Source organism: Odocoileus virginianus, chromosome 29 (assembly GCF_023699985.2).
Source record: "Odocoileus virginianus isolate 20LAN1187 ecotype Illinois chromosome 29, Ovbor_1.2, whole genome shotgun sequence".
Lineage (NCBI taxonomy): Eukaryota > Metazoa > Chordata > Mammalia > Artiodactyla > Cervidae > Odocoileus > Odocoileus virginianus.
The window spans coordinates 14967-40336 of NC_069702.1; the positions used below are offsets into that span (position 1 = coordinate 14967).

General features: G+C 41.3%; 1 long non-coding RNA gene across 1 annotated transcript; it reads right to left on the reverse strand.

Moving 5' to 3' along the window:
- Positions 1-1155: 1155 nt before the first annotated feature.
- LOC139032004 (uncharacterized) lies at positions 1156-21468 on the reverse strand. Its single transcript, XR_011484536.1, has 2 exons — positions 21311-21468; positions 1156-1864 (listed from the first exon to the last, which is right to left on the reverse strand). It is a non-coding gene; the product is annotated as an uncharacterized lncRNA (long non-coding RNA).
- Positions 21469-25370: the final 3902 nt, after the last annotated feature.

A 25370-nucleotide genomic window follows, 5' to 3' on the forward strand; every position in this document is an offset into this window, starting at 1 on the left:
TTGATTGGATATGTCTTCCAATTATTTGAATAATTCGTTTTGGAGATGTCATGGGAAGTCACTTCCCCCAAGGGAAGCTGGGTAGGTTCCATGAAACATGAACTGTCTTCGATCCCTGGGAATCACTTTCTGCTTTTTCTGGCTTTGGATTTGACTTGTTTGGATATCTCATACTAGTGGAATCACAGAACGTTTGTCCTTTTTTGGTCTGGTTTATTTCACTTAATATAATGACCATAAGGTTCATCCACATTGTAGCATTGTCAGAATTACTGTCTTTGAAGGGCTGAATCATATTCCATTGTGTGTATACCACAGTTTGTTTATGGAATTGGCTGTCCATGGACACTTAGATTGCTTCTGTTTGTTGGCCAGTGTGAATCATGCTGTTGTGAATATGACTGCAGAAATATGCATTTTTTCAGCCCCTTTTTCCAAACCTTTTGGGTACATAGCATGACTTAGAATTGAAATATATCTTTATTCCATGTGTTAGTTTTGGAGTAATTTCTGTAATGTCTTGCACAGTGGCAGAACCATTTCAGTTTATTTTTTTGTATGGTAGAATACTGTTAAAGCTTTTGAATATACCCTGTGTTACATATTCATTCACCCACCGATGGACACTTGAATGTGTTCTACCTTTGGGCTATTGTGAATAATGTCGCTATGGATATTTGTGTACCAGTTTTTTTTTAATTATTAACAAAAACATAGTACTATATATGAAAGAAACCATAAGGACATACTGTATAGTTTAGGAAACTGTATTGAATATCTTATGATAATGTATAATGGAACAGAATCTCAAAAGGAATATATGAAAAAGACATAATACCATGATAATTATTGTGCCAACACTATGAGTTATCATAGCACTAGTCAACATGTATTTATACACGCCACTAAAATATTCACATCTGTAAGTATATTTCACTGCTTGATTATATAAAAATAGAGAATTCAAACAGAGAATAAATAAACTTCCTGTCATTGCTCATCATCATTTATGCACTATTACTACCTGTAACACTCATCATATAAGTGCTGGACTAGGAATTTACATTCGTGTAAACCAAGAGATTGTGAAGGTGTAAGGAAGTATAACTTATTTAATTCCTTAACGAAGGATTATAGAACTCTGTGTACATGAAGTGAATGAAAGTCAAACGGTTTAATGAGCCACAATCTTACTAGAGGGATGAGCTTCCACCCCACCCAATGTTACCTCACAATTAAATCCTGCAGTCATCCGGCCTCAATGTCTGCTTCATGCCATCCAGAAAGAAAAGGCGAGGCAGTCCTGACAAAATTGTTGCTATTTTTCTTTTTTTTGATTTGTACTTTATCACAGGGCTTGGCAAAAAGAGGGCCTAAACTGTTTTCAGAGTTCCATCCCAAGGCTTGCTCTGGCATGTTACATATGTTGACAAACTGCTGATTATTTTCAACAAAGGACAATGATCTGCACTTCACTATCTGTTGCTTGAGCTGGAATAGCAGGCATTCCTTTAAGTGAGGTCCTTCATGCTGAAGTAGGCATACCTGAAGCAGTAGCATAAGATGAACACATTTATCATGTAGACATTGCATCCCATGAATTTGTAATAATTTTTCAGTTATACCCATCATCATTGGAGGAACTGACTTGTCTCAGTAATAACTGGAGTACCCAGCATAACAGTTCCTTGACTATATAAATAGACTTATGAGTACTTCTTCCAATGTTCTTTCTCCTACTTTGGTCATGAACAGGAGAAGCTGATGGCAGTGGTTCTTGAAATGTATATTGATTCCTAGGTGGCACAGTTGGTAAATAATCTGCCTACCAGTGCAGGAGATGGAAGTGATGTGGGTTTGATCCCTGGGTCGGGAAGATAACAATTCATACACTTGTTTTATGTGAACAAGTTTGATACTCATGAGTTTTTTTCTTCTGTATTCAGAATATATAGTTGGACTATAAAGAAAGCTGAGCACTGAAGAATTGATGCTTTTGAACTGTGGTGTTGGAGAAGATTCTTGAGAGCCCCTTGGACTGCAAGGAAATCCAACCAGTCCATCCTAAAGGAAATCAGTTCTGGGTGTTCATTGGAAGGACTGATGTTGAAGCTGAAACTCCAATATTTTGGCCACCTGATGCGAAGAGCTGACTTGTTTGAAAAGACCCTGATGTTGGGAAAGATTGAAGGCAGGAGGAGAAGGGGACGACAGAGGATGAGATGGTTGGATTGCATCACAGACTCAATGGTCACGAGTTTGGGTAAACTCTGGGAGTTGGTGATTGACAGGGAGGTCTGGCATACTGTGGTTCATGGGGGCGCAAAGTCAGACATGACTGAGCGACTGAACTGAACTGAACTGAACAGAAAAACAAATACTGTTCAAGGACACTGAAAGAACCCTAATGTTGAAAATCAGATCTGTATTGTGAGCGATGCTTAGAAATCCATGAGTTGAAGCATAATATTATGCCTATCATACTTGTAGTTCCCTCAGTGAGATAGGTTGAGAAAAGCTCTTCATTCATGGTATAGATTCATGAAGAAGCTAAATAGCATTAATCCTTTACGTTGACAACTGTGAATTTAAATCTCCTGTGAATCCTATGTGACAACCACACATACCAACATGATTTATTAGTATTATATCAATATTTTTAGTCCTATTGTATTTCAACTAAAAATATCAATATACAATTGTACATGAAGTCAAGACATAAAATCAGGGCAAATACAAAATATTCCATCCTTTGAGAAAGGGAGCGAAAAATCTATGTGCTTTGCCTATTGCATTTTTATGTATTAGATCCTTAAGTATTTTATTCACCACACCCAACTGAATGATTCACAAATGTTTCAGAGAGGAAAGGATCATTTCTCTTTAACAATGAGTAGTTCAACTCCTCTCAAAGCAAATACCAGATGGTAATAACTATGAAGGACGAAGTTGATTATTCATATTTATATTACTCATTCATTAGCTTGACAAAGGTACTAGATCTGTTACCACATTTTTTTTTTTTTTTTTTAGTAATATCTGCATGTGAACGTGAAAGTGGCTCAGTTCGTGCCTGACTCTTTGTGGCCCCATGGACGATACAGTCCATGGAATTCTCTAGGCCAGAATACTGGAGTGGGTAACCTATGCCTTCTCCAGGGGATCTTCCCGACCCAGGAATCAAAGCAGGGTCTCCTGCATTGCAGGCAGATTCTTTACCAACTGAGCTATTAGGGCTTCCCTGGTGGCTCAGTTGGTAAAGAATATCTGCATAACTGTCTATAAATTTGGAATTAGCAATCTGTCTGTGAGCAGGACCAGTCATAAGCAGCTTCTGTGATAAAACATAAGCATGTCTGTCTGACTTGCTTCTACAAGGAGCTTTCACTGTTCTTGTGCTAGTCAACATGGCAAGTATTAGGTTCGGTTTCTAAGTGAGAATTCCAGTGAGAAACTAATGGCTACTATCACAGCTCGCCATTGAGGTACTTAATGGGAGAGGCAATCCTAGCTCTACCAAGCAGTAGCCATCATGAAATCAGCTATTGTCATTGTAGCCAAGTTCCTTGAATTTGTAGTGTTATTTGCTGTGTTATTCAAGAATATGCCTTCACCCTGCCAATAACACATATTTCCATAACACATAGCGATGCACTCAACCGATGTTCATCCTACAGTAAAGCCCAGCCCTGATGTCTTATAGGAGCCTCTCCGGCCATTGTCATAAGTGAGTCTAATTTTGTGTGAGACCATGAAAACTCAGTGTTTTTATTATGCTTGTGCTTATGACGGGAGGTCTGAGAAGGCACTTCTGAAGGTTTATTCCTACCAGTCGTTGTCATTTTTATAGAGTCTTTAAAGGTTTAATCACTGAGGTGTTGCTTCTACACTTGTACTAGGCTGAGTAGCAACATGCCCTTTCTCCCTAAGTGCAGTAGAAGTCATCCCCACTTCCCAACATGTCTGTCTTCTGTCCTCTGGAGTATGTATTGCTTGAGCTCACCACAGCCTGGTAGATGGAAATCATCAGGATATTCTAGAAACCCTTTTGATTGCAGTCTCTTCAGGAGGTTACAAGTGCTTCAAACCTCAGGATTTCACAAAGCACTTTTTACAACCTCAGATGAAGGAGAAAGCAACACTCATGACAGTCACAGGCTTCCATGGCCTGTACATGATCGTGGGCTTTGCTTTCATAATCATCCTGTTTTCTTATACCAACTAAGATGTCACTGTATTTTTTTATCATCATTTTATCTTTGATGTTTTTTAGATATATTATGGATTTTCCTATATATCTTCACTTATTGATGAGGGTCTTATGTTAGTAGTAGTTACTAAAACTGACTTCCAGTCAGTTAGCTGTGGTAGAATAGGAAAAAGAATGACCAACTGTATATTATTAACATTATGTATTAATATATTATTAGTTTTATTGTTTGCAGTCATCCAATTCTAACTTTCTGAAATAAACATTCAGAAAAATCATGTCCTTTTGAATGTCCATTTGACTGTATAGGAGCACGGCAATGTTATTACATAAAATTGTTTAGTTTCCATTACATTTCTCCTGTTTGATGTAGATATCAGCCTTTGGTTCTATCACTAGCATTGCAAGTAAAAAAAAAAAAATTAATTAGAGCTCCAATGGTATTTTTACTGTTAGCAATAAGTATAGCATAATGTGAACACAGAAGAGGTTAGAGTAGACCAAATATGAAAGTTAGTTTAAAAGAAAATATACAATGTTGAATGATTACAGTAGGATTAAATTTATAGTTATGAAGTTCCTTTAGTATTATTCTATCCTTTCAGTTTCCTTTGCAGGGGTGTTAATGTACAGATTCCAGTACCATGGCTAGAGTGAATAATACTATCATTATTCATGAGAGCAACTCTACTAATTCTTAACGCTCATGTCACTCAAGGTATTTTAATACCTATTATGTTAGTAGTGTTTGTAGTTTGTGAAGTCACATAAGTTGTATTCATTCAAGCAATAGTATCAAACAGCTATGGCATCAATTATAGATGTGAATAGATATAGAATGTGAATCTTTTTCACTGTGACGTTATTATTTAAGGTATTCTATTAATACCAGTAAAAAAGCTGTGCAGAAATAATACAATGTTTATTAAGAAAACAAGATTTACTAATTCATTTTATTATTCTATTTCTTTTAAACCGATTTAATGACAACAGGCTTAACTTTTCATTAACTTGTATGACCATCAGCAGTTTGACCAAGTTGAAGAACATGACTCGTTTGTAGTCTTCCTCATCAGCTCACTCCATCTACTAGCTTTAAAATTATTTAGTACAGAGTTCAAACACTGTCTAGGTGTTAATCCAGTGTTTTGTTTGATTATCATGCAGGATCATTTTAAAAGTAAAAGTATGCCTGTATGAGTTAGAGCTCTGATCCCAACAGTCCATGTAGAAGCTTCCACTGAGAAATGTATGGTTTTTGCACAAATGCTACTGAAATTTGTGGATGTGGTATACTGCGAATCACAATAAGTGTAAACAGCTTCACATGCTACTTATTTGAAACCACCACTACTAATGACATTCTTATTCATTTGAGGACTAAATATAGCCAACTTAGGCTGTGTTTGCCAAATCGACTTTGAAGTATTCTTCACATAGTCCTTCATCAGTCCATGGCACTTGTCAGATAGAGGAAACCCTTGCTACATCAAGGTTGTGAACACATATACTCATGTTTTGTTTGAGATTTTAAAGTCATTCTTCAGTTTTCTTTGAGGCATGGTTCTGTATATGCCCCGTGGATCCCCAAATCCACTGATGTTCATGTGTCTTGGGTCTTCCCAGGTGATGTTAGTGGTAAAGAACCCATCTGCCAATGCAGGAGACATAGGATATTATGGGTTTGAACACTGGGGCAGGAAGATCTCCTGAAGGGGAGAGCATGGAAACCCACTCCAGTATCCTTGCCTGGAGAATCCCATGGACGGAGGAGCCTGGTGGGCCCTAGTCCATACGATCCCAAAGAGTTGGACACGATGTAAGTGACTTAGCACAGCACATGATTCATTGTAATAGCTGATATAATGGAGATGACATGTAAAGAAGTGCCAGCAGGTGAAAGTCAATATTCACCACTTTAAAGTTTAAACTTTGGAATTTATTGTGATATTTTACATCCATATTTGTATGACTTCATAGTTGGACAATCTATGCATATGGAGGGCTGATTGTGTTATATTTATGTTGAGGGAAGATTTAATTTTATATGGTTTGAGATATGGGCCCCATTTCATTCGTATGCAGGTGTATACTCATCATCTATCATCATTTTTTTTTCTATCATCATTTTTTGAAAAGACCATTGTTTTGAAAAGTTGTTGCCGAACCGCGAAAGATGCCAGGATTCTTGGCCTCCTTAGGAGAAGAATTCAATCCGGGGCCAGTGACGAGGCTTGATCACTCAGAGCTTTTGTGTCACAAAGTTTTATTAAAGTATAAAAGAGCTTCTGACATAGACATCAGAAGGGGGCAGAAAGAGTACCCCCTGCTAGTCTTTAGCCAGATGTTATATAGCTACTAGCAGTCTACTAATTAGAGAAAGGAAATGTCTCAAAACTCAGAGAATGGCAGCAGGCCCCTCACCCACAAGATACATGGAGATACCAGTGGCACCAGGTGAGTCATCCTGGGCCATAAAACGATTGACATGAATCTTGGAGAAAGGCAGATTTCCAAGCAAATATATAGCTTCATTAACATAGATTAGGAGAACAAGGTATGAGTAAAACACACTGGTTGTCAAGTCAGTTCTGAGCCTTTAGGCAGAACCGATTTGAAGATAGAGTCTAGGGTAAATACATAGTACATTAACATAGCTTAAGGCAAACATTTCCATAAGAAAAATGCCTTGGTTAGCTCAAGGTTTGAGAGAAGTTAAGTTCAGGTGGAACCAGGTGTCATTATAGCAACACAGAATTTTAAGAAAAAACCTCTTTTTAACACTTGAAAACACTTGAAAAGATGCTCAACATCACTCATTACCAGAGAAATGCAAATCAAAACCACAATGAGGTACCATTAACGTCAGTCAGGATGGCTGCTATACAAAAGTCTACAAGCAATAAATGCTGGAGAGGGTGTGGAGAAAAGGGAACCCTCTTACACTGTTGGTGGGAATGCAAACTAGTATAGCCACTATGGAAAACAGTGTGGAGATTTCTTAAAAAACTGGAAATAGAACTGCCATATGACCCAGCAATACCACTCCTGGGCATACACACTGAGGAAACCGATCTGAAAGAGACACGTGCACCCCAATGTTCATCACAGCACTGTTTATAATAGCCAGGACATGGAAGCAACCTAGATGCCCATCCGCAGACGAATGGATAAGGAAGCTGTGGTACATATACACATGGAATATTACTCAGCTGTTAAAAAGAATTCATTTGAATCAGTTCTAATGAGATGGATGAAACTGGAGCCCATTATACAGAGTGAAGTAAGCCAGAGAGATAAAGAACATTACAGCATACTAACACATATATATGGAATTTAGAAAGATGGTAATGATAACCCTATATGCAAAACAGAAAAACAGACACAGATGTACAGAACAGACTTTTGGACTCTGTGGGAGAAGGCGAGGGTGGGATGTTTCTAAAGAACAGCATGTATATTATCTATAGTGAAACAGATCACCAGCCCAGGTGGGATGCATGAGACAAGTGCTCGGGCCTGGTGCACTGGGAAGACCCAGAGGAATCGGGGGGAGAGGGAGGTGGGAGGGGGGATCAGGATGGGGAATACATGTAAATCCATGGCTGATTCATGTCAATGTATGACAAAACCCACTGAGATGTTGTGAAGTAATTAGCCTCCAACTAATAAAAATAAATGAAAAAAAAAAGAAAAAAGAAATAAATAAATTTGTATCGAGAAGGGGAAAAAAGATAACACTAGCTTGTTTCTTCCTGCCTCTTAAGAGAGAGATAAAAAATAGACGTCTGACACCTGCAGCCTATTTCCTCCCTTTGGAGACGCCTGGCCTTCCTGCCTGTTACACCCTCAGTTTCATTAATTGAATGTTATCTGCCTTGTGAAACTTTGAATCTAGAAGTATGTGTTTATTTGGGGGTATTTCATCCAATTTCATTTAAATGCATATGTTAATGGTAGTATTACAAAGTTTTATATGCTGTTGCTTTGTATACTGACATATGACATTGGGAAATGTGAGTCTCCAAGTTCGATTTTGTTTTTCAAGTTTGTTTTTCTTTTTAGGGGTACAAAGAAAAATAATATGACTGTTAAAATCAGCTTTTGTATTTTTTGCCAAATATTAATTCTGATCACATCGAATCTGGAGGTGTGTCTGTGCATTAAAGTCCTAATAACTATGTTAATTCATTTCACTACCATGGGATGTTTTCATATCTATTGAGGACTTACTTCATTTATTTCGGTCATACTTGTTTAATTTTCTGTCTTACAGTCTTGTTCATAGATCAAAGCTATTAAAAATTGAAAATGACATTTGAAATGGTCATCTGTTTTTAAATTCCTTGTGAGGTTATTCATTGGTAGTTTATAAAACTGAATGGATTGTGTGTAGCCATACTTTCTTATTGTCATTCTGTGAATTTGAAGAATGTCTGAAGTTGTTTATGCCTTAAACATTAATACAGATGATGTCCAATATTTATCTGAAGAGACTTGCTTTCAATTTGTAGTTTCCTATGCATATGTCTGATGGACAGGGAGGCCTGGCGTGCTGTGATTCATGGGGTCCCAAAGAGTCGGACACAACTGAGCGACTGAACTGAACTGAACTGATGCGTATGTCTTTCTTTATGGATTTGGGTAGAACTTGTATTGGAACACTGAAAAATCTGTTAGAGCAACCATGCTGACCTTTTTTCTGACGGTCATAATTAAGATTTTCATTGTCAATGATGAGCATGACATTTGTACTGTCATTTTGTGCAATGCTTTGGATCCTAGTGGAAAAACGTGCTGTTAATCCTACTTTTGTGAGGATTGAAACCATCGTAAAAACTGGAATTTGTTTAAATATTTATGGTTTAAATATATCTTGTGTATATAATTACCCAGATTACTGTTGGGCATTAGATTGCAATGTTACAATATGTATGACATACATATTGTCCCACTGTTATTGATAGGATATGTGGTGGAGAGGTATTTGGTGGTGCAAGTGATTTAAATGATGTGTTCACAGTGTTTATATTCCTGTTATGTGGTTAATGGGTCTTGGATCCATGTTTGAAATATGACTCCCTTGTCTTTTGTGATGCATGAGAAGTGCGAAATTGAAGATGATGCAGGTAGTACCTCAAAAGGTAAGTCTAGGGTTGAGGGTGTGAGTAAGGTGTGGGGGAGAGTGTGGGTTAGGTTTAAGGGTGTGGCTTAGGGTGTGGGATACATTGTGGCTTAGGGTTTAGAAGTTAGGGGTGTGGGTGAGGGTGAAGGGTGAAGGTGTTGGGTTAGGGTTAGGGTGCCAGGTTAAGGTTAGGGGGTCGGGTTAGGGTTAGATTGTCAGGTTATGGTTAGGGTTAGGGTATGGGGTTAGGCTCAGGGTTAGGGTTAGGTTCTTGGGATAGTGTTAGGGTGTCAGTTAGGGTTAGGGTGTCGTGTTAGGGTTAGGGTGTAGGGCTAGGGTTAGGGTGAGGGCGAGGGCAATTTCCCCTGGATCCTGGGGCCTTAGGGAGGAGTCCCACACTCAAAGGGAAAGGCAGAGCCGCATCCACACGTCTGTTCCATCCCCTTTGCTCTGTAGTAGGGCTCTAGTGAGCCTAAGTCTGTCAGGAAAACTCTTGGTTCCAACAGGGGGCCCTGAAGACGTGCTGCCTAGCAACAGATTGAAAATCCATTAAATTGCACTTTTCTTACCTCTGACAGAGCTAGCTTTGCTCCACCTTTTTGCCTTTTGGAGGCGAGTGCTCCACACCCTGTCCCCAAGTAGGCATGGAGCCTACTTCAGGAGGAAAGGCCCCTTGAGGAGCTGAGCCCAGGAAGGCACCCAGTCATGTCAAACACACTCCCACTGCTTGCTTCTTCTTTTTTTTTTTTCATTTATTTTTATTAGTTGGAGGCTAATTACTTTACAATATTGTAGTGGTTTTTGTCATACATTGACATGAATCAGCCATGGATTTACATGTATTCCCTATCCCGATCCCCCCTCCCATCACTGCTTGCTTCTTGATGGGCAGTACCGCTATCAGCTAGGGATGTCTTTGCAAGGATCGCAAAGGGAAGGGAAGATACACGGCCGTGCCTCTGGAACTTTGGTCCTCTGAGCAGATCTGGAGGTCTCCCGTTGTATAAGCGAACCTGTTCCTTCCAAATAGAGGCTTGCAAACACACGCCAGGTGGCTGCCTCTTCCTCCCCGAAGGAGGATCGCTTTCCCCACATCCTGCGAACTCCCTGTCCCAGCCTCCTGGAAAAGCACTTCTTGGAGTTCCTTTCTTAGGGGCAGTTATCCCTGAGCTTGGGGCCATAGGGTAGTAGCCCCACACTCACAGGGAAAGGCAGAGCCACCTCCACACATCTCTTCCGTCCCCTTTGCTCTGGAGGAGAGCTCTTGTGAGCCTAAGTCTGTCAGGGAAGGTCTTGGCGTTGACGGGAACACACCCTGTGTGTGAACCTGCATACCCGACCTGGGGGCCACCGGGCGTCTGTTTCGCTCGAGTGGGCCCTGAAGCGGTGAAACCTAACAACAGCTTGAAAATCCATCCAATTGCTCTTTTCTTGATTCTGAGAGAGCTAGATTTGCTCCATCCTTTGGCAGTGTGGAGGGAAGAGGGCCCAACCCCCTCCCCAAGGGGACATGGGGCCTACTTCGAGAGGAAAGGCCCCTTGAGGAGCTGAGCCCAGGAAGGCACCCAGTCATGTCAAACACCTTCCTGATCTCTACACCATCACATTGCGTTTAGGCTCTATTTCTCAGTAACTCACTCTACCGCATGGTATCTCACAGCTTGATGCTGGCCACAGAGAAAGCTGGGTTAACCACGTCCTTTTGACTAAGTGGAACAGTAAGGCTGAAGAAGACAGCTTCCAGAGCTTATAGTAGGTCATGAGTCTAACATTTTGTTCCAGATATAATAAAAGAAGAAGGAGGAGGAGGGTGGGAAGAAAAAGAAACAGCAGCTTATCTGAAATCAAACATCAATCCAAGAGATGCTAAATGAAATGGTAAAACTGGTGTTCAAATGTTTTTTTCTGTGTTAGGACAGATACGGAGCTGAGTGTTCATTAGGGTCAGAGTCACCTGAATTCACATCATGGCTCCATTTTCTTGTAGCAACAATATGATTTGGGGCAACTACTCTGGAAACTCATTTGGAAAATGTTGGTAATAAAACCTACCTTCTAACAGAGGCAGTTCCCCACTCCTACCAACAAAGCCTTTACCATATGCAGATACTACAGAAAGATCTTATTATCATGTACTAATTCACACCCTATGGGAATGACACTACTGGTAAAGAATCCGCCTACCAATGCAGGAGATGCAAGAGGCACGGGTTTGGTTCCTGGGTCAGGAAGATCCCCTGAAGTAGGAAATGGCACCCCACTCCAGTATTCTTGCCTGGGAAATCTCATGGACAGAGGAGCTACAGTCTGTAGCATCACAAAGAGTCAAACATGACTGAATGAGCATACACACATACAAACACAACTCACTCCCTACACTATTTCAATGTGTAATAGTAAGATCTTACTGTAATAATAATGTAATACTGTTATTATTAATGTTATTATTACCTAGAGCCAGACATCCTGGAATGTGAAGTCAAGTGGGCCTTAGAAAGCATCACTACAAACAAAGCTAGTGGAGGTGATGGAATTCCAGTTGAGCTATTTCAAATCCTAAAAGATGATGCTGTGAAAGTGCTACATTCAATATGCCAGCAATTCTGGAAAACTCAGCAGTGGCCACAGGACTGGAAAAAGTCAGTTTTCATTCCAATCCCTAAGAAAGGCAATCTGAAAGAATGCTCGAACTACCACACAATTGCACTCATCTCACACGCTAGTAAAGTAATGCTCAAAATTCTCCAAGCCAGGCTTCAGCAATACGTGAACCATGAACTTCCAAATGTTCAAGCTGGTTTTAGAAAAGGCAGAGGAACCAGAGATCAAATTGCCAACATCCGATGGATCATTGAAAAAGCAAGAGAGTTCCAGAGAAACATCTATTTCTGCTTTATTGACTACGCCAAAGCCTTCGACTGTGTGGATCACAATAAACTATGGAAAATTCTGAAAGAGATAGGAATACCAGATCACCTGATGTGTCTCTTGAAAAACCTGTATGCAGGTCAGGAAGCAACAGTTAGAACTGGACATGGAACAACAGACTGGTTCCAAATAGGAAAAGGAGTACGTCAAGGCTGTATATTGTCACCCTGCTGATTTAACTTATATGCAGAGTACATCATGAAAAACGCTGGGCTGGAAGAAGCACAAGCTGGAATCAAGATTGCCGGGAGAAGGATCAATAACCTCAGATATGGAGATGACACCACCCTTATGGCAGGAAATGAAGAACTAAAGAGCGTCTTGATGAAAGTGAGACAGGAGAGTGAAAAAGTTGGCTTAAAGCTCAACATTCAGAAAACTAAGATCATGGCATCTGGTCCCATCACTTCATGGCAAATAGATGGGGAAACAGTGAAAACAGTGAAGAGACTTTATTTTTTTGGGCTCCAATATCACTGCAGCTGGTGATTGCAGCCATGAAATTAAAAGACGCTTACTCCTTGGAAGGAATGTTATGACCAACCTAGACAGCACATTAAAATACAGAGACATTACTTGGCCAACAAAGGTCCGTCTAGTCAAGGCTATGGTTTTTCCAGTGGTCATGTATGCATGTGAGAGTTGGATGGTGAAGAAAGCTGAGTGCCGAAGAATTGATGCTTTTGAACTATGGTGTTGGAGAAGACTCTTGAGAGTCCCTTCGACTGCAACGAGATCCAAGCAGTCCATCCTAAAGGAGATCAGTCCTGGGTGTTCATTGGAAGGACTGATGCTGAAGCTGCAACTCCAATACTTTGGCCACCTCATGTGAAGAGTTGACTCATTAGAAAAGACCTTGATGCTAGGAAAGATTGAAGGCATGAGGAGAAGGGGTCAACAGAGGATGAGATGGTTAGATGGCATCACTGACTCAATGGACATTTGTTTGGGTGGATGCCAGGAGCTGGTGTTGGACAGGGAGGCCTGGCATGCTGCTGCTCATGAGGTCACAAAGAGTCGGACGCGACTGAGTGACTGAACTGAACTGAACTGAACTGAATGTTATTCTCCCCGGTGCACAGAAGAAATGGAATAACAGAAAGGCGCGGTGACCTGTCCGAAGCCACATGCCTAAAAGCAACCAAGCAGAAATGTAAGCCCACAGAGCTTGGTGGAGTCGTTGAGTGTAATAATGAGCCTCTCCTTGTGGATGAGAAGATTGCATAAGATAGAAAGGGGAATGCCTAGAACAGAGCAGTTAGCCATTTAGTTTCCCACCTTTCCCATCACTCGGCTTCCTAGAACTCGTTCATGTGCTGTGTGTTCGCAGATGGAAGCAGACTGTGGTTGTCCCTCTGAGGACAGAAAGGGGGGAAGGCCAGGCAGGGTAAAGCTGAGCTTCAGCCCCAGCTCCTGTGCTGAATCCACTCTCTACCCTGCCAACCCCACTCAGGACGCTAACAGGCCCGCTTCCCACTATCAACAGCTCTCCAGAGAGGCTCATACTCTTGGTGAGGTGTAAATGATACGACAGCAAATTGCTGTAACAGTAAACATGTACTGCAGTGCTTCTTTTAAAGGCATTTTCATTTTGTAAGCATGACACTCACATTTATCAAGGTGATCAGAGAGAGAGAGAGAGATTGGCTCACACAGTTATGAGGGCTGGTGAGTCCAAAATCCAATGGAGCAAATTGGAGACTCAGGGAAGAACTGCAGCTTGAGTCCAAAGGCAGGCTGATGTCCCACTTTTTTCTTGCTTAGTGGATGGAGGTCAGTCTTTGCTCTATGAAGGCCTTCAACTGATTAGGTGAGGCTCACCCACATTGTGTAAGGTGATGCTATCTAACCATTTCATCCTCTGCCACCCACTTCTCCTTTTGCCGTCAATCTTTCCCAGCCTCGGGGTCTTTTCCTTAAATTAAATATATAGAGCTTTCAAAGGGAAATTGCTGGTATTTGTCAGCAAAAATGATATCTGGAGACTAGGGAAAGGCCTCGCCTTCTTCACTGAATTTATACCACATGACTACACGCCAGCAGAGTGGATTATAAATCCAGCAACAATCTCTCAGTTATCTTTATTCTCTTCTGCAGCCTGGAATTTAGGAGGACGATTTTTCAGAAATATTCATTTGATTTGAAAAGCAGAAATAGACAGAGATGTAGAGAACAAACATGGATAACAAGGGAGGGGGGAAGGGAGGTGGGATGGATTGGGAGATTGGTACTGCTATGTACAGAATAGATACCTAAAGAGAACTTACTGTATAGCACAGGGAACTCTCCTAAATACTCTGTGGTGACATAAATGGGAAGGAAATCCAATATCCTTACAAGGGATATACGTATATGTATAGCTGATTCACTTTTCTGTACAGCAGAAACTAACACAACTTGGTAAGACAACTATACTCCAATTTAAAAAAACATTTATTTGTCCTCATTCAGTAGCAAAGACAACTGCCTTCAAATAAAGATACCACTCTGCCATGACTTTAATTACGATAAGGTTTTGTTCTGTCTCCGCTGAAGGCCAAGGGCAGCTGTGAGCAGGGAGGCCCACCTCTGCCTTCTTTATGGTTCCAGTTCTGCAGAAAACAGTTGCTAGCAACTAGCTGCTGCCTGGTGAATTATCAATGAGTGAGTGAAAAACAAACTGTAGAAGTCAAACATGGTCCTTGTTTGGCATGACTCTTCAAGACACTTGCATTTCTGTTTACAGACTGAAAGTGTTGATTCATGCCAAAGTAAATGACAATGATTATTGGATTCATGGTCATTTTCTATTTACAGCATCACAGGTCTTTCAGGTGAGTGAGTAAACGAAGTCACTGCCACATGCCCACGGTGATTACAGAAGCTATTCTTTGAATTGTTTTTCTCATTAACCTGCAAAGAGAAAGCCTTTTTGCACCTTTGTAAAATTGAAAGCCTTTTTGCGCCTTCGTAAAATTTCCAATTTAGGCAGAAATTCATGCACATCTGGCCTTTGCCAGAGACAATCTAAAATGCCCCAGAGACAGACAATGACTATTTGCCTGCTGGAAGGTTATACTCAGGGTTGAGGATTATAGCAGGAAGGAATCAGAGCTTCCTCTCCCGAGCTTACATCTGCACTGTTCTTTTCATCTGCTTCTTATTCCCCAGCAAACGTTTTTAATTATCTATCTTGTACCAGCAAATCAGGAAAAGGGCATCACATCCCGGCGTAATCTCTGTGACCTTTAGGAACTGGCACGTTTCTCATGGATAAGGGAGTTGGGCTTCTCATTTTGTTTGATGTTCTCGTTCTTTCCTATGAAGGCTTGCTCCGCCTTCTCCCAGCTGCGCTGGTCTCCTTTCCACCTCTGGGCTTGTGCGCCTGGCTTTGGCCGGGCTCGGTTTGGGGACGAGTTTCCACCAGGGGGCGCGAGAAGGAAACAAATGGGAGAAGCACCACTTCTCACATCTCCCGGAGGCTCTCAGCCCTTCAGATAAACCCAAGCAGAGACTGCTGTCTGGGAAGCAAAGCTGGCGCGTTTTAATGTTTTCAGGTTTGTATGTGTATAACCTCACGTTCATCTCCGGGCGTCTCCGATGAAAGAGTTTCGTTTTGAATCAGTGTGGCAAGTGAAATTCATTCCTCCTGAGTTTGCTTTTAACAACTTTGCTAGTAATAGATGGCTGGTGACTTTTATTTGAAAACATGAGTAACTAGCTCGTTTCAAGAGCTGCCTCGAGCCAAAGACTAGGCTAGTGGCCCAGCCCACACAATCCAGGCTGTGGTTTGGGGACCAGGAATTCTAGGGCAGCTGCACTCACAGCTGAAGAATTCAGGGAATGGCAAAATCTGGAAAACTTTGGCTTTGGAAAAATGGCTCTGGGCTATTGGAGCTGATCTTCCTAAGTCCACTATAAGAACCGTCTCCCCCCCACCCCCACCACCCCCCACCCCCACCCCCAGAAATTCACAGAAAGGGCACACCTCTTCATGACTTCCGTAAATTTCCACCACTAGATCTATTTCTGGGACTTCCCAGTAGGTCAGACAGTAAAGAATCTTCTGCCTACAATGCAAGAGACCTGGGTTTGATCCCTGGGTGGGGAAGATCCTCTGGAGAAGGAAATGGCAATCCACTGCAGTATTCTTGCCTGGAGAATTCCATGGACAGAGGAGTCTGGTGGGCTACAGTCTGTGGGTTTGCAAAGAGTAAGACAGGACTGAGCAACTAACACTCCACTCCAGATCTATTAAGGGACTTTTGAAGACAGATACATTTTAGTGAACTTAACCCCACATCATCTGGGAGGTGTGACACATAGCTAGCTTTTTTTCTAGCTTGGATTTCTACCTCTGAGCAGGCACCAAAAAAGGGCTTTCTGTTCACCAAACCAAAAATCCACACCAATGAGGGAAAGATAGAAAAGAACATAGAAAGAGAGGGAAAGGGGGAGAGAGGGAGGAAACAAGAGGTTGAGAAACACACTGAGTTTTTCAGAGAAATATTTACTCAATTTAAAACGTTATCCTTGATACAAACTTATGGTCACCAAAGGGGAAAGGTGAGGTTGTGATAAATTAGGAGTTTTGGATACACATATACATACTCAGTCAGTCAGTTCAGTCACTCAGTTGTGTCCGACTCTTTGCAACCCCATGAACCGCAGCACGCCACGCCTCCCTGTCTATCACCAACTCCCAGAGTTTACTCAAACTCATGCCCATTGAGTCAGTGATGCCATCCAGCCATCTCATCATCTGTCGTCCCCTTCTCCTTCTGCCCCCAATCCCTTCCAGCATCAGGGTCTTTTCCAATGAGTCAACTCTTCACATCAGGTGGCCAAAGTACTGGAGTTCCAGCTTCAGCATCAGTCCTTCCAATGAACACCCAGGACTGATCTCCTTTAGGATGGACTGCTTGGATCTCCTTGCAGTCCAAGGGACTCTCAAGAGTCTTCTCCAACACCACAGTTCAAAAGCATCAATTTTTTGGCACTCAGCTTTCTTCACATACTATATATCAAATAGGTAATCAACAGGAACCTACTGTGTGTGTGTGTGTGTGTGTGTGTGTGTATATATATATATATATATATATATATATATATATACATATATATATATATCACAGAGAACTTTTACTCAATATTCTGTAATAATCTATATGGGAAGAGAATCTGAAAATATATACATATATATATATATCTGAATCATTTTGCTATATACCTGAAATTAACACAACATTGTAAATCAACTATACTCCAATATAAAATAAAAATTAAATTTAAAAATATTTAAAAGATACCCTCGATTCTGAGTTTATGCTCTATGTATTTGAAGCCTCAAATTTTCCTTGTTATGTGTGTGCGCCTCCTCTTATATTAAAAGGACACTCCTTTCACAGAATTAAGAAACAGTGTGTTTCCATTCTTCTAAAAATAATAGTCATCAGAGATGTTAGTGTCTTTTAAATTAAATATATTGACAAAATAAGTCAGTGACTGTGTATTAGATCCCAAACTGGTTTTTGGACATTATCCTGTCTGAAAGCTTCAAGTTACTCCACTAAGGGATTTGTTGGTTCCTAATAGAAAACAGGCAGCTAGCTCGTGGGACAGTATCTGATACTCTGGGTGGAGGACAAGAACAGTGCTGGCCTGGCTGGGCCTGAGGGGCTGTCGTGTGAGGGAAAGGGCGAGGGGACTCTGGAAGCTCAGGGTACGGGGCACTAGGGGAAATGGTGTCCTGGGAGCAAAGATGCTGAAGGAAGAGGCGGAATCTCCCTGAAGACTGACAGCCCGTCTGTTCACAGCATCAGCCAGCAAAGCCTGGGTATCAAACATTCCACCTCCAGAAGCCCTTGTTTGCTCCAGGAAAGAACTTTATTCCATGCTAGTTCTGAGCTATCATGAGGAGGACTCTGCACACAACTCATCACCAGGTCTCAGAGCAGTGTTTCCTAGAAGGACGTGGTCTGTGAGCTCCAAGGTCATGAACAGCTCACGGACATCACACCCCAGACATCTGGCCAGCTTGATGGCCACCAGACCCGCTGGCAGCCAGCACTGGGCCACGTTCTCCGAGGGCAGGGAGGAGACAGATGCTGGTCAGTGGGCTTCACTGCACAGCAGGGCATCTGCCGGTCACACACAAAAAAGCGTGGAAACCTCACAAACCCAGTGCCAGACAGTGGCTGCTGTGGGCATTATTGCTTTTATGCAGCTGTGGGGGGATAAAAATGAAATGATTTAGAAACAAAAGGAAAGACATGTATTCTAGTGTCCATATTAACACTGAGCCAATTTTTCAGAAAGAAGACAAACTCCAGCCTGAGACAAACTGGCCAAGTCTTCCTTAGGTCCATGGCTGTCCTAGGTTTTGCCACTGATTTAGCTATTCATTGTTGGATGCCAAACCTAAAGGCAGAAATTATCTCACAGTTTCTGTGGGTCAGGAGTCCAGGTACAGCTTTGCTGGATGCCTCTGAATCAAGCTGAAAATTTCACAAAGCTCATGACATTGTGGTAAAGGGGAGGTAGGTTAAGTTGGAGAATCTGCTTTGAAGTTCACTCACACAGCTGTTGCTGGCTTTGGTGGCATGGCTCGTGGGGATGGGGATTCTCCATAGGCTGTCCAAGAATGCTCACAGCATGGCAGTGGGTTTTCCAAAAGATAGGGAGTCTGAGAGCGCTAAGACAGAAGCTACAGTCTGCTGCAAGCGCATCTCCCAGGAACACTTTCCAGCCCAGCTACCATACTCCACCCATACTAGAGAAGAGGGATCATGCAAGGATGTGGACGGCAAGAGGAGGCATCACTGGGCCACCTTAGAGATGCCTATGCAGCCACCCTCCTTATCTTCATATTAATTGGAACAGAAACAACAGAGGATGTTGGTTTAAAGGGGTTCGTGTGGGACTCAAATACAATGAGGAATGTTGTTGTTGTTCAGTTGCTCAGTCGTGTCTGACTCTTTGTGACCCCATGGACTGCAGCACGCCAGGCTTCCCTGTCCTTCATCATCTCCTGGAATTTGCTCAAACTCATATCCATTGACTTGATGCTGCTATATAACCAACTCATTCTCATCTGCCGCCCCCTTCTTCTCCTCCTGCCTTCAATCTTTCCCAGCATCAGGGTCTTTTCCTGTGAGTCAGCTCTTCACATCAGGTGGCCCAAGGAGGAACAAAAAGGAATAAGAGGGGCTTTGAAATCAGAGGCCCAGGAAAGGTAGCGTGATCATGGGGTCCTTACCTCACCCTCTCAGATCAAATTATGAGTCCAGAAAACTGCCTTTTAACAGTATCCCAGGCACACTTCGGACACACTAAGACTCAAGAAGCACTCAGTGATTACTTTTCCTTCTACTCTATAAACTGGAAAGAAATGAGAAATAGGGTGATGATGAGGTGGAAGGAAGGGAGGTGGTCACTTTACGAGACCCCAGCATTTCTCCCTGGTCCCTGTGCCCTAAGTAATTCTCCTGGGCTGGGTCTGTCCTCAAAGCAGCCATCAGTTGTTGTTTCACAAACTGACCCTCGCTGGAACAGGGCCCTGGTACCTCCCTCAGGCTTTGCCCACCAGTCTGTATGATCAACACTCACCTTCCACCTTCTCCAGTCCCACAGCAGGCTAGGAGGCCAGGCTTCTATGACAACCCTTAAAACCACCAATGTGTTTCTCAAATGACTGTGGCCCAGAAAACACTTAGAAATACGGCTTCAGTTGGAACTAACACACCATGGGTTTCCTCTCATCGGCAGTAAACACTCCTTTGTTTCACCCATGAGACAACAGAGCCACATCTAAGTGCAATTTGTTGGAATAAATAAAGTGGTGATTCTCACCATGCAATCAAATTATCAGAATCTGGAAAGGACGGTGATAGTTCATCAAACCCATGCCCTTCCAGGCCAGACAGAATGATCCTCAAAATATCCCCATGAATAGGCAAAATCTTATTCAATCCTTTGGGCAATCTAATTGTTGTCTCAACCCTCACTGTTTATTTTATATATAACTGAATCCTTCCTGTTATTTACAGCCTTTTCTCTAGTTCTGATCTCAGGAGACATGAAGAACAGTTGCCCACGTGGCTTTTAATAAAAGGTTCCTATTAAGTCACTGCTCATCTTTGCCCTGTCACTGGGGGAGGTGGGGACACAGGTTACTGCTTCACTCTGCTTTGCCTGTAAGTCTGATAACAGGCATCCATCGTTATGTGTGGATCCAGACCATAAGTTATAGTTCAGGTAAGTACAAGTGGGACAGCCTGGATTTTTTTTTTTTTTTTTTTAACAAATCTTATCAATCAGTGTCGGGTCCTATGAGGTGATTTAGTTTAAACCCATGACATTTTAAAAATTGCAAACAATTTTTCCTAATACAACTTAAAAAATCAGAAATGCAAAATCTGTTGTCAGCTGGCCTTGACTGCTTTATTCTGATGTTACTGAGCTTAGTTTTCATAGTCATCCAGTATTCAAATCAGTGTTTTTCTTCCCAATTTTTAATTTCTTGCATAAGAAGACTCTCTGAGTCTTCAAGGTAAAGTAACATGCATTTCCAAAACTTGTACATGGGACTGAATAGTCCTCCAAAGCAATTCCAAAATTAAGTTCATGAATAACCTGTCATTTTAATTTCTTGTTTCTCTATTGTACTGTGTTGCGAGGTAGGCAAAAAGAGGGTCCCTGTTCTACAGATGGGGACCTCACATAAACAAGTTGCCAAAGGTGACCCCCTAAGGTTGCAGCAAATCCTGAACTAGAACTTGGTATCCTAGACTTCTGTCCTTAGTTCTCTACACTAAAATTCTAATACAAATATTTTTCAAACTGATCACATTTCTACACACAGAAGCAGATTTAAGGACACTATTTTGGGTTTTTTTGTGTTCTTAAGGCTGAACATTTTCTAAAATGACATCATCACCATGCTTATTCAAATAAGAAACAAAACCCTGTCACAACATCTGGGGAAATTATCTTCCAAACATCATTCAAGAGTGAGAACCAAGCCCAGAGCAAGCCCTGAATATAAAGGCCCGAGCCATCTTACTTACAGGTGGAAAGAATCATGCTGCCTTATGTGGGGAGCATACAAACAGCCTTCAGGTCTCCAGCGATGCTCCTGTCACAAAAACACATCTTTTAACTGAAATCATAGCTCACCAAAGACGCTTCTCATGGGCAAAGTTAACCCCACCTATTTTCCTGTTGTAAAAACCTCAGCGAAGTGTGTGAATAACAACCTATATAAGAGAAACCTATATAAGAGAAAGCTGAATAATCTCCATCCAGATCTGAGGGTAGCTGCTGTTCGCTTCTCCTTTCCAACTGTGTGGGTGACCCCACCAAACACCATTTCAAGAAGTCACAAGGTTTGGGTAAAAGAGACCTTAAAAAGAACATGAATGCAAACTGCTGTCTCTGAACAGAGGCAGAAATGGAGGCACAGATGAGATAAGGGGCACAGATTATGGCAGAAACAGAACTACAGTGTCAGTTTTGAAGTACCACTTCTAGAATGTTCTGTCCTCCGGCTCAGTACTAACACTTTTCAGCACCATCAGAGGAAAATTTATTCCGTGAGGAGGAGGAAAAACCAACCCATCCCCAAGTAACTGGGGTGTGGTAACATCATCAACGATAAAAATGCACTTAAGAGTTTCACTTTAACCCACTGAAAAATAAACAAAAAGTAAGTAAACTAAAGGGAACAAGTACACTGAAGACAGCAAATTCACATGGCCCTTCCTATTTCCCGCCTTATAGATTATCTTTACACATTCTGAGTGGATTCCTCTATTTCTACTTCTTTTGCTGCAGCTAGGGCTTTATATATTTAAAAAAAAAAAACTTAAAAAAAAATTCTAGTGAACGATTTAAAGATTTTTTAAGATGTTCCCAAATGTAGCCAAATCGTGTTTTCCCATCAAAAGTTAGGGCAAGGGCTACAGCTTCTCCTTTTTCATCAAAGCCACCTAGCACTTTCAATGCAGCTCCTCAAGGTCAAAAGGGGCACAGGGGATGTGGCTGGGAGGCGCAGGAGCCAAGGCAAAGGAGAAAGGAAGGAGAAAAGGCGTGAGAGTGACTGCAAGCTGGGCTATGCCTTGTACACAGCCCGCTCCTTCAGTGAGCTGCAGTCAACAGACGTGTCTGTTGTTGTGACCGGGGTACAGTTAAACAGGAAGATGAGGAGGAAGGCAGGAAACAGCCTGTGACAAGAGTCAGGATAAATATTTTATTTTTTTCCATTAGACAGGGAACAGGGAAGGATAGAAGACAGCCTTTTGGGGATGAACTAAACAGACGGGAAAGATGATTCTCCAGGGTCATATGAAGATGGTGCTCAGAGGAGCCAGCCACAGCTTGTGTTCCTTAAAAGGTCTTGTTTTTCATTCTATGAGGCCACCATCACCCTAATTCCAAAACCAGACAAAGATGCCACAAAAAAAGAAAACTACAGGCCAATATCACTGATGAACATAGATGCAAAAATCCTTAACAAAATTCTAGCAAACAGAATCCAACAACATATTAAAAAACTCATACATCATGACCAAGTGGGCTTTATCCCAGGAATGCAAGGATTCTTTAATATCCGCAAGTCAATCAATGTAATACACCACATTAACAAATTGAAAGATAAAAACCATATGATTATCTCAATAGATGCAGAAAAAGCCTTTGACAAAATTCAACATCCATTTATGATTAAAACTCTCCAGAAAGCAGGAATAGAAGGAACATACCTCAACATAATAAAAGCTATATATGACAAACCCACAGCAAGCATCACCCTCAATGGTGAAAAATTGAAAGCATTTCCCCTGAAATCAGGAACAAGACAAGGGTGCCCACTCTCACCACTACTATTCAACATAGTTTTGGAAGTTTTGGCCACAGCAATCAGGGCAGAAAAAGAAGTTAAAGGAATCCAGATAGGAAAAGAAGAAGTGAAACTCTCTCTGTTTGCAGATGACATGATCCTCTACATAGAAAACCCTAAAGACTCTACCAGAAAATTACTAGAGCTAATCAATGAATACAGTAAAGTTGCAGGATATAAAATTAACACACAGAAATCTCTTGCATTCCTATACACTAACAATGAGAAAACAGAAAGAGAAATTAAGGAAACAATACCATTCACCACTGCAACAAAAAGAATAAAATACTTAGGAGTATATCTACCTAAAGAAACAAAAGACCTATACATAGAAAACTATAAAACACTGATGAAAGAAATCAAAGAGGACACAAACAGATGGAGAAATATACGGTGTTCATGGATTGGAAGAATCAATATTGTCAAAATGGCTATACTACCCAAAGCAATCTATAGATTCAATGCAATCCCTATCAAACTACCAACGGTATTTTTCACAGAACTAGAACAAATAATTTCACAATTTGTATGGAAATACAAAAAACCTCGAATAGCCAAAGTAATCCTGAGAAAGAAGAATGGAACTGGAGGAATCAATCTGCCTGACTTCAGACTCTACTACAAAACCACAGTCATCAAGACAGTATGGTACTGGCACAAAGACAGAAATATAGATCAATGGAACAGAGTAGAAAGCCCAGAGATAAATCCAAGAACCTATGGTCACCTTATCTTCGACAAAGGAGGCAAGGATATACAATGGAAAAAAGATAACCTCTTTAACAAGTGGTGCTGGGAAAACTGGTCAACCACCTGTAAAAGAATGAAACTAGAACACTCTCTAACACCATACACAAAAATAAACTCAAAATGGATTAAAGATCTAAATGTAAGACCAGAAACTATAAAACTCCTAGAGGAGAACATAGGCAAAACACTCTCCGACATAAATCACAGCAGGATCCTCTATGACCCACATCCCAGAATTTTAGAAATAAAAGCAAAAATAAACAAATGGGACCTAATGAAACTTAAAAGCTTTTGCACAACAAAGGACACTATAAGCAAGGTGAAAAGACAGCCCTCAGATTGGGAGAAAATAATAGCAAATGAAGCAACAGACAAAGGATTAATCTCAAAAATATACAAGCAACTCCTCCAGCTCAACTCCAGAAAAATAAATGACCCAATCAAAAAATGGGCCAAAGAACTCAACAGACATTTCTCCAAGGAAGACATTCAGATGGCTAACAAACACATGAAAAGATGCTCAACATCACTCATTATCAGAGAAATGCAAATCAAAACCACAATGAGGTACCATTATACGCCAGTCAGGACGGCTGCTATCCAAAAGTCTACAAGCAATAAATGCTGGAGAGGGTGTGGAGAAAAGGGAACCCTCTTACACTGTTGGTGGAAATGCAAATTAGTACAGCCACTATGGAAAACAGTGTGGAGATTTCTTAAAAAGCTGGAGATAGAACTGCCATATGACCCAGCAATCCCACTTCTGGGCATACACACCAAGGAAACCAGATCTGAAAGAGACACATGCACCCCAATGTTCATCGCAGCACTGTTTATAACAGCCAGGACATGGAAGCAACCCAGATGCCCATCAGCAGACGAATGGATGAGGAAGCTGTGGTACATATACACCATGGAATATTACTCAGCCATTAAAAAGAATTCATTTGAATCAGTTCTAATGAGATGGATGAAACTGGAGCCCATTATACAGAGCGAAGTAAGCCAGAAAGATAAAGACCATTACAGTATACTAACACATATATATGGACTTTAGAAAGATGGTAACGATAACCCTATATGCAAAACAGAAAAAGAGACTCAGATGTATAGAACAGACTTGTGGACTCTGGGAGAAGGCGAGGGTGGGATATTTCAAGAGAACAGCATTGAAACATGTATATTATCTAGGGAGAAACAGATCACCAGCCCAGGTTGGGTGCATGAGACAAGTGCTCGGGCATGGTGCACTGGGAAGACCCAGAGGGATCGGGTGGAGAGGGAGGTGGGAGGGGGGACTGGGATGGGGAATACATGTAAATCCATGGCTAATTCATTTCAATGTATGACAAAAACTACTGTAATGATGTAAAGTAATTAGCCTCCAACTAAAAAAAAAAAAAAAAAAAGGTCTTGTTTTTCCATACATGTAACATGTATAATAATTTTTTTTAACCATTTAAGCACTTTTTCAATTAAAT